We start from the raw sequence: 10,580 nt of genomic DNA, 5'->3' as shown, positions 1-10,580 counted from the left end.
GGATTGAACCGTCGTCCTGCCGAATGCGAGTCCAGTGTTCTAACCACTGCGCTACCTCGCTCGGTTGTCAACGGATAGTACGTAAGCGTTTCGTGCGGACGCGGATCACAGTGCCGTTGTCGTAATCTGACGTCCAGAAGGGCTTATCATTCGCTCTTGGGCCAAGGTTGGAAGCATTTCCAGTTTGTAAACTGTTTGCATGCCGTCGTGGAAAAGTGAACCGCGCGTGGCAAAATTGCGCTATCCAAAACTAGCACCAGGGCAGCTGTGGCACACTATAGGTCACAGGTGACAGGCGTGGATGACGGCTTTAGAGACGTGTACGAGCGGATAGACGTGCAACTGTTGAGCAACCGTCCAGATGAACCAAGGGGCTATCAACAGCGTCTTCTCAACGATCGTGCAGTGGACGCTGGTGCGTTTGGGCCTCAGCAGGAGGCGCCTTGTTTATGCATCCACATGCTGACTGGCACAGGCTGGAATTCGCACGCCAGTACCGAAACTGGAAGTCCACTGAGTGGCGAAAGGTGAACTCTTCAAATCAATGATGTTTTATGGTCCATCTGACAGACGGTCATTGGCGTGTACGGCTCTGCAACAGTTGTCGGAAGGGTCCTGGTCGGAGGAAGGAGCCTTATGGTCTGTGACATTCCCTCCTCATTTTTGAAGACACAATGGATCAACACAAATAGCCATCTTTCCTTGAGGAGCGTGTCTATCCCTACATGCAGGACAATGCAACGTGACACAGAGCACACAGTGTACGTGCGTGGTTCTAAGAGCACCAGGGCTGAGTTTACCGAACACCTCTCGTCTTCAAAGTCACCGGATTTAAACCCAGTCGTGAATCTAGAGGACCACCTCGATCGGGCCGTTCGCGCAATCGATCCTCAGCCGAGAAACCTAGCGCAGCTGGCCACGTCCCTGTTGGTGCCTTCCAGTATCTCATTTATTCTCTTCCTGCACGTCTCACGCTACAGAAGGTGGTTATTCAGGCTTTTAACAGTTGGGCACATTAAGATGACTGGACAGTGTAATACACAGATTAAAAGCAGAGAGGCTTAATATATGCCTTTTGTACATATGGATCATAGCAACTGGTCACAAGGTGATTTAATAAACGACTAACATGACATCATTGTTACAGAGTAACGGCGGCTGGTCCCGGCGGAGGTTCGAGTCCTCCCTCGGGCATGGGTGTGTGTGTGTGTGTCTTTGTCCTTAGGATTTACAATTGTTATTGCCAACTTTAGCCCATATCAAAAGGTACTCATCAGCATTTAACTTCTTGCTGTTTGGAAAACTGCCCAGCAAAGTCAATATCAATAGCCTTTAATGAGACCTGTACACAGGTACACTGCGCCGCCAGCGACGACGGTAACCTAGACGTCGCAGAGGCATTGCTGAGGCACGCTAACAGAAGTAACAGCAATGCCTCTGCGACGTCTAGGTTACCGTCGTCGCTGGCGGCGCAGTGTACCTGTGTACAGGTCTCATTAAAGGCTATTGATATTGACTTGGCTGGACAGTTTTCCAAACAGCAATTGATTGGAGGCCCAAGTGTTTTTTCGTGGATTCGTCTGAACTTCACTTGTGATGTAAAAGCTGTGTTTGGAGTGTCAACATGGCTTACCTTGGCTGTTGTATGGGGTAATCATGCAGACTATGGTGGCCTTGAAGCATTTCCAGATGCTAACATTCTGGCCTGGAAGACATGGAGTATCGAGAGACAGCAGGGATACTAGCAAACGTCCCATGTGGTACTCTTGTTCCAAGTATGCCATTTGTTTTGTCTACCAGAAGAAAGAAGTAGTTAAGTAGTGTGTAAGCATAGGGACTGATGACCTTAGCAGTTAAGTCCCATAAGATGTCACACACATTTGAACATTTTCGAACAGAGTAACGCATCCACAAAGACAGGAAAAATTTTAAGGAGCCACATTCACGAAGTGATTGTTACTAAACAGGCAGTCCCATTTGCAAGCTGCCTATCTATTGGCTTCCAGGACCAACAAAAATTTGATTTTCAGTATTTCCTATAATTATTGGCATCATTTAAAAATTTAAATTGTTGTAATAATCTGCTCATTAAAATATGGAATGTAACGTTAAAGGTAGAAGTTTTAGACTAAGTACATGTACTGAGACAGTGTCAAAGCGCGCAAATACGCATACTTTATTCACCCAGTATTTGAGAATGAGAGCAGTTAGCGGCTTCCAATGAGCTTTACATAGAATTTGAAATCTTTTCGGAACTTTTCCGCGCTGTCACACCCCCACCCCACAAAATAACAACAGGAAAAAAGTTTATCCTCTGCTACATATTCGCTATTCATGCAATAAAATTTCAGCACCTCGCATTAGGTTTTATTACTTCTTTACTACTAACTCAATTTACAACTCATTTTACAGCCCGTATCCACATATACCGTTGAATGTACCGGCAAAATTACGTCACTGTACGGCACTGAGGTGACAAAAGTCATGGGACAGCGATGCGCACATATACAGGTGGTGGTACTGTCGCGTACAAAAGTTATAAAAGGGCAGTGCATTGACGGAGCTGTCATTTGTACTCAGGTGGTTCATGTGAAAATCGTTTCAGGCGTTATTATGGCTGCACGGCTGGAATTAACAGACTTCGAACGTGGAATGGTAGTTGGAGCTAGAAGCATGGGAAATTCCATTTCGAAAATCGTTAGCGACTTCAATATTCCGAGATCCACAGTGTCAAGGGTGTGCCGAGAATACCACATTTCAGGCACTACCTCTTACCACGGACAACGCAGTGGCCACTAGCCATCGCTTAACGATGAGATCTGCGGCGTTTCTGTAGAATTGTCAGTGCTAACAGGTAAGCAACAATGCATGAAATAACCACAGGAATCAATGTGCGGCGTACGACGTAAGTATGATTCCTATAAATGTAACTGTTGTAACTGTTCAGTTGGTTGTATGAGATAAGAAATAATCACGACATCCGGCGTCAGTCACAAAGTATTGTTATTACAGTCACTAATGCTCAAAATTAATAAAGTCACGCAAGGAAATGCACGTTTAATCAGTAGATCAAATGTGATCCGAACCGCCACAGTGTTTTCGAATAAGTACGTGGTCAGCCACTTTTAATTTGGAGATGACAGAATCTAAGAGGTAATTCGCCTGAAACGCATTGTTGCCTCGTTTCAATATGAACAAGTAAGAAAATACTTGTCTTGCAATACTTGTTCGTTCCTGCTACCTGTCTATATTGTACGCCGTTGTAGCAGTCCAGCACGGGTCACTCGGCCTCCGCAGTACGTGATAGCTTCGTCGTGCCATCAACTGTGTTTCGTAATGAATTCGCCCATGTTGCAGACTTGATTCTGGGAGATAGCCATTCGTTGTCTCTCCCCACCCAACACCAAATCCAAACAATGGAGACCAGTTCTCAAGTGCTTCTCTGTAAGTACACTACTGGCCATTAAAATTGCTACACCACAAAGATGACGTGCTACAGACGCGAAATTTAACTGACAGGAAGAAGATGCTGTGATATGCAAATGATTAGCTTTTCAGAGCATTCATACAAGGCTGGTGCCAGTGGCGACACCTACAACGTGCTCACATGAGGAAAGTTTCCAACCGATTTCTCAAACACAAACAGCAGTTGACCGGCGTTGCCTGGTGAAACGTTGTTGTGATGCCTCGTGTAAGGAGGAGAAATGCATGCCATCACGTTCCCGACTTTGATAAAGGTCGCATTGAAGCCTATCGCAATTGCGGTTTATCGCATCCCGACATTGCTGCTCGCGTTGGTCGAGATCCAATGACTGTTAGCAGAATATGGAATCGGTGGGTTCAGGAGGGTAATACGGAACGCCGTGCTGGATCCCAACGGCCTCGTATCACTAGCAGTCGAGATGCAGGCATCTTATCCGCATGGCTGTAACGGATCGTGCAACTACGTCTCGATCCCTGAGTCAACAGATGGGGACGTTTGCAAGACAACAACCATCTGCACGAACAGTTCGACAACGTTTGCAGCAGCATGGACTATCAGCTCGGAGACCATGGCTGCGGGTACCCTTGACGCTGCATCATACACAGGAGCGCCAGCGATGGTGTTCTAAACGACGAACACGGGTGCACGAATGGCATAACGCTATTTTTTCGGATGAATCGAGGTTCTGTTTACAGCATCATGATGGTCGCATCCGTGTTTGGCGACATCGCGGTGACGCACATTGGAAGCGTTTATTCGTCATCGCCATACTGGCGTACCACCCGGCGTGATGGTATGGGGTGCCATTGGTTACACGTCTCGGTCACCTCTTGTTTGCATTGACGGCACTTTGAACAGTGGACGCTACATTTCAGATGTGTTACGACCCGTGGCTCTACCCTTCATTCGGTCCCTGCGAAACCCTACATTTCAGCAGGATAATGCACGACCGCATGTTGCAGGTCCTGTAAGAGCCTTTCCGGATACAGAAAGTGTTCGACTGCTGCCCTGGCCAGCACATTCTCCAGATCTCTCACCAATTGAAAACGACTGGTCAGTGGTGGGAGAGCAACTGGCTCGTCACAATACGCCAGTCACTACTCTTGATGAACTGTGGTTCGTGGTGGAGCTGCATGGGCAGCTGTACCTGTACACGACATCCAAGCTCTGTTTGACTCAATTCCCAGGCGTATCAAGGCCGTTATTACGGCCAGAGGTGGTTGTTCTGGGTACTGATTTCTCAGGATCTATGCATCCAAATTGTGTGAAAATGTAATGACATGTGAGTACTAGTATAATATATTTGTCCAATGAATACCCGTTTATCATCTGCATTTCTTCTTGGTGTAGCAATTTTAATGGCCAGTAGTGTATTACTTCTGGTTTTCATCATCTTTGTCCCACTAAGAACTATCGACTAGATATCCACTGCACGAAAGTCCCAAGTGACGGCAGCAATGCTGTTTAAAACCAGAGTTCGCAAGGTATCAGGAAGACATCCATTTGACTTTCTCCGAGCGAGGTGGCGGAGAGGGAACTGAGTCTTTTCGGAAGGACCGTGCTTCAAATATCCGTCCAGCCACCTCGATTAAAGTTTTCCGTGGTTTCTCTAAATCTCTTGAAGAAAATGGTGTAATAATTCCACGAAGAGCAGAAGGTCGATTGTCTCCTCCATTCTTTTCCGATACAAGCGGGTGCACCTTTTGAAACGATTTCTTCATAGTTGTTACTTTGAAAGATAATCCACCTTTCTTGCGCGTGTCCTCCCACAGCCGTTCATCTCCTGGTCAGTCCCGCCTGTAACCCCAGTGCAGTGTGTCTGGTATCTGAGAGACATTGAAAATCGGTTGTTTTGCATCGTACCTTCTGCTATCTTTTTTCATCTTTCTTGTGCCCCGTCCAGTCATATGCAGACTGAATGAGATTTCATTAATAATTCTCAAAAGCTGCAATTACATTTCAGACTTTGTCGCTCTATAAGAAGATGAATAAATGGAGACCACCGTGGTCAAGACAACTTCAAGATTTGGCGAGCTAGAAAAAGCTTCCTACAATGTAAGCTCGCTTAATATACTAGAAATTCTGAGAGAAATAGGTTTATGCTTTAGGGAAAGGCAGATAATAACTACATGCGCAAAAACCAATAGGGGACAGTAAGAATAGAAGACCAAGAACGAAGAGCGCTCAGGAAAAATGGATTCAGTCTTTCACCACTAATGTTCAAGCATACATCGAAGACGCAATGGCTGAAATAAAAGAAAAGTTCAGGTGTGGGATTAAAATTTAGGGTTAAAGAATTTCGCTGGTAAGTTTCGCTGATGACGTTATTATCCTTAGTGAAAGTGAAGAATTATAGGATGTTCAAATGGTTCAAATGGCTCTGAGCACTATGGGACGTAACATCCAAGGTCATCAGTCTCCTAGAACGTAGGACTACTTAAACCTTACTAACCTAAGGACATCACACACATCCATGCCCGAGGCAGGTTTCGAACCTGCAACCGTAGTGGTAGCGTGGTTCCAGACTGAATCGCCTAGAACCTCTCGACCACAGCGGCCGGTTACAGAATGTGTTGAATGAAATTAGCAGTCCAACGGGTACAGAATGTGAATTTAGAGTAAACCAAAGAAAGACGGTAGTAATGAGGAGTAATAGCGATGCAATTAGCGATGAACTTAACATCAGAACTGATGATCAATAACAAGATTAAGTGCAGGAATCTGGCACTTTCGAAGCAAAATAATACCTGACACGAAGCAAGGGGACAGAAAAAGTAGACCAGCGTAGGCGAAGAGGTCATTCCTGGCCAAGTATCGAATGCGCGCCCTAATTTGCTGAAGAAATTTCTGGGAATGTACAGATGAAGCACGTTACTGTGTGATAGTGAATCATGGACTGTGAGAACACCGGAGAAGAAGAGAATCCAAACATCTGAGACCAGATACTGTAGAAGGGTGTAGAAAATTCGTTGGACAGGTAAAATGAGAAATAAGGAGGTTCTCCGCAGAACTGGCGAGGAAAGAAACTTATCGAGATCACTGACAAGAAGAACAGACCTGTGTTAAGACAGCAAGGCATTTTAGCCACTGTTGTACTCGAGAGTGCTGTGGAAGTTAAAAACTGTAGGGGAATGCAGAGACTGGAATACAGCCAGCAAATAATTGAGGACATAGGTTGTAAGTGCTACTGTGAGATGAAGAGGTTGGCGCAGGAGGGGAGGCGTAGCGGGCTGTATTAACCCAGTCAGAAGACTGGTGACTCCAGAAGTAGTATGAAGAACTCTTACCAGAAATACCGTTATTGAACAACATGTCATTAAGGTGGCAAAAGCAGAAAGAGCCCGATTGAAGCGAGCGAAGCGTGAAATATGAATACTTAATCTCGCGGCCGGGTTTTCAGCCATATCGTGTGGTCTTATATGCACGAATACTGCCGTTTGGCCGTCATAAGATTCTGTGACTACGGTATCCACGGAAATCAACTGTAACTGAAAATGCTCGGAAAACTGACATAAAACTGCATTTTACGACACCTCTATCACCACCCAGGCTAACGTCTTCAGGCGTAGCGTAATAGAAGAAGCTATGGAGATCGAAATATCCGGTAACAGCCACAGTAAAGACGGTGGCTTGCAGCCGAAAACCCGGCTACAATAAAGTGGGCTCGGCTGGCGCTGGACTAAGACGTTGCCTCTTATGACGTTAGGGTGAACACCAGCGACCTCACAGGCGACACCGCGGTTACACAATTACGAGACTGCGCCCAGTTTCGGAATATGCAGTTGGCGCCTGGGGAACCGCAGCCGATGCTTATAGCTGTTGCTTACAGAAGATGCAAAATCGAGCTGAAAAACTCGCTGTGCACTTGTCTCAGGATTTCCCGACGAAGGAATTTCGTAGTTCAGATTTTTACGTATGCCGTTAGTACTTTACTTCAGAAATTCCTCTGAGCTATTTCGTCGAAAACAGACATTTTGAGAACGTGGCTGCGTACAAAATATAGGCTGATTCTTTCCAAGTAGGAGACAGCAAGTAAACACTACTGATAATGCTCCTAATTTATCTAAATAGCACCGTAACCGGTTTCGAACCGACAGGTTCATTTTCATACAGTTGCACGCATCACGAAGCAATTTTTTTGAAATTTACATAGGTTATCTTAAAAATAAAAAAAATAAATGTAAGCTTAAAGCTTAAGGAATATCAACGCTCCCCACCACAAAATGCCAGATATACATAAACTCACTTGCCAAAGTTGCCCCTTCTACTGTATCGGACAAACAGAGAAAACCTTCGACATTGGGTTAAAAGATCATTTAGAGGTCATACGTTTGGACAACTCATCAAAATCTGCACTTACAATGCATACGACTCTCAATGGACATAGAGTAAGAATCATTGACGACCACACCCAGCTGAAAAGGTAGTAGACAGAGATATAGTACATAAAAACAAACCACCACAGCATCCCCTCAGTCAACAGACAGAGTTACTATCGTAGCCTTCTACAAAATTTCCAGTTTAAAACATAAATAAACCCTGCTTCACTTGGCAACAACAAGCAATCAGTCTGTTGTTGTTGTTGTTGTAGTCTTCAGTCCGCAGACTGGTTTGATGCAGCTCTCCATGCTACTCAGCATCCGACTACTGCAACCTACGTCCTTCTGAATCTGCTTTATGCATTCACCTCTTGCTGTATCTCTACACTTCAACTAGTTTTCCCATTCTTCTGTAAGGAATTTTTGCTCGTATTTTGCAAAAATTAATTATTAAACTGATAGTTCGGTGATACTGACAATGTCAGCAACTATTTTCTTAGTACTCCAATATAAATAATACACAAACACATTTCAGCTTGTTCAGTATCAGATTAATAAAACTGGTAAATTAATTTAAAGTTTCACGGAGCCACCGTACGTTATTATACTTTCCACTGTCGTAATATTTATTTATTTCTCATTACTTATTTTGTTCCCTGAGTGGACCACATTTTTTACATAATACCATTCAAGTAACATTTCCTAACAAACTGGTTGCTACATCTATTGACTTTATTTGTAATTAATGCTCATTGAATGTTACTTACATATAACGTGACATTTATTCTTTGTACATTTTGTACTGTCAGATCAATGCATACATTGTAATGTCTGTGAGATAGAATTTATTTGGCATTCTTGTATTTGCGATATCGTCATTTTTGTGTACATTTCCCACCTGAAAAAAAACTTTTTGGTGCTTGACGCAATATGGTTGTGTACAGTTGTATACCTGCTTCATATACTCTACAATACTTCGTGAATTCAAGTCAACGAAAAAAAAAAAAAAAAAAATTCGCTGGATTTTAGAAGCATCACCATCCCAAAAATCTTTCACCACAAAGGGGAATAAAGGATCAAGGGGAAATAAAGAGTCAAAAAGTATGTAAACTTTGACAAATGTGTATCTTGATGAGAACAGCTGTCTGAAGATGAATCCGCAGCCGCGCGGTTAGAGGCGCCAAGTCATTGACTGCGCGGCCCGTTCCGCCGGAGGTTCGAGTCCTCCCTCGGGCATGGGTGTGTGTGTTACTCTTAGCATAGGTTAGTTTAAGTTAGTTTACGTAGTGTGTAAGTCTAGGGACCGATGACCTCTGCAGTTTGGTCCCTTAGGAATTCACGCACATTTGAACATGAATCCGTCGGTTCGAAATCGGTTACGGCGCTATTCACGTAAACAAACAGCATTATCAATAGTAGCTGGTTGCTGTCTTCTACTATGAAAGAATAAACCTTCGACTCCTGGGAGATTTACGCTGCAACTAGGTAAGCAACGTGTCGTTACTGTCTGGGAAGCACTTCTGCTCACTCATAGATGCACACGTCAGCGTAGCTGTGAGCTTCGTCTGTTCTACCTGCAGTCGCACACGACGGATTCCACTTGCCCGTCCGCTTAACACAGTCTGGGCAGAAGGTCGGCAGTGGCTACACAGCCAGGCGGCGCTGTGCGGCGAATGAGTGCTGTAGGCGACCTGCCACACCGTCCAGCTTATAAATGGACCCTTTTAAGACACCTGGACGCGAGTCACTAGTTGACTACAAGTTAAGTTTAAGATAAACAAACAATTCCTTATAGTCACTGAAATTGGAAATATCGTAGGCAATAAAAATTTCCAGAAAAAAGAAAGTTCCTGGAGGCGCCGGGTATCGATCCCGGTACCTCTCACATGCTAAGCGAGCGCTCTACCATCTGAGCTACGCCCCCAGACGGTGGATCGACGATCTCACTTTCTGTCTCACAGTTTGGCAACTGCAGACGTCGGCCCTCCGGGCGGTGACCACACCCAACAGGTTTCGCCAGAGGAGGCCAGGTAACCGGTTGGCTGGCCGGGACATACAGTATAATGCAAAGGGGGACTAGCTGCCACACTGGGGGCGTAGCTCAGATGGTAGAGCGCTCGCTTAGCATGTGAGAGGTACCGGGATCGATACCCGGCGCCTCCAGCTTTGTTTTATTTTCCCTTTGCATCACGGAGATGGTTTAAATGGCTCTAAGAACGCGATACAGCAATCACATCGTCACACAACTAGGGAAAGTGCTTAAATATTGGTGACCTCTTGCGTGTCCAAAAGGTGATTATGTAAGTACTGCACAAATTCAACTAACATTCATTTTAATAATCGTGGAAACCATAAACAGTTGTGACTAAATGCAAGACGACGATTCTCAATGATTTATTAGCATATATCAAATGACTTCCTCTCACTTTCTCTCTCTCTCTCTCTCTCTCTCACACACACACACACACACTATATCTCTCTCTCTCTCCCTCCCTCCCAATCTCTCTCTCAACCAACCACAATCAAATACCTCTCCCTAAATTTACTATTCATATATATGTATATACATTGTTTTGTTGAATGTACCATAGAAATATGTCATAGTTAATAGGTTCAACCAAATTTAAAGGACGCCATCTTTTGGCGCCAACCAAATTAATCTCATTAAATGCCATTAAATAGTCATAAAAAAAATACAGCACTAATAAGTGCACACAGAACTGAGCTGAAAGGAAGACTAGAAAACAGACAAATATAAAAATAAAAAATAATAAAAT

General features: G+C 44.3%; 2 non-coding genes across 2 annotated transcripts; one reads left to right on the top strand and one right to left on the bottom strand.

Annotated features, from left to right (window-relative positions):
• Positions 1-9,654: 9,654 nt before the first annotated feature.
• Trnaa-agc (transfer RNA alanine (anticodon AGC)) lies at positions 9,655-9,727 on the bottom strand. Its single transcript has one exon. It is a non-coding gene; the product is annotated as a tRNA-Ala (tRNA).
• A 166-nt stretch (positions 9,728-9,893) lies between these two features.
• Positions 9,894-9,966, top strand: Trnaa-agc (transfer RNA alanine (anticodon AGC)). The gene has a single exon. It is a non-coding gene; the product is annotated as a tRNA-Ala (tRNA).
• The last annotated feature ends 614 nt before the right edge of the window (positions 9,967-10,580 follow it).

The sequence above is a fragment of the Schistocerca serialis genome, chromosome 1, assembly GCF_023864345.2.
Source record: "Schistocerca serialis cubense isolate TAMUIC-IGC-003099 chromosome 1, iqSchSeri2.2, whole genome shotgun sequence".
Taxonomy (NCBI): Eukaryota; Metazoa; Arthropoda; class Insecta; order Orthoptera; family Acrididae; genus Schistocerca; species Schistocerca serialis.
Note: the sequence above shows the minus strand (reverse complement) of the source record. Positions and strands in the feature narration are given on the sequence as shown.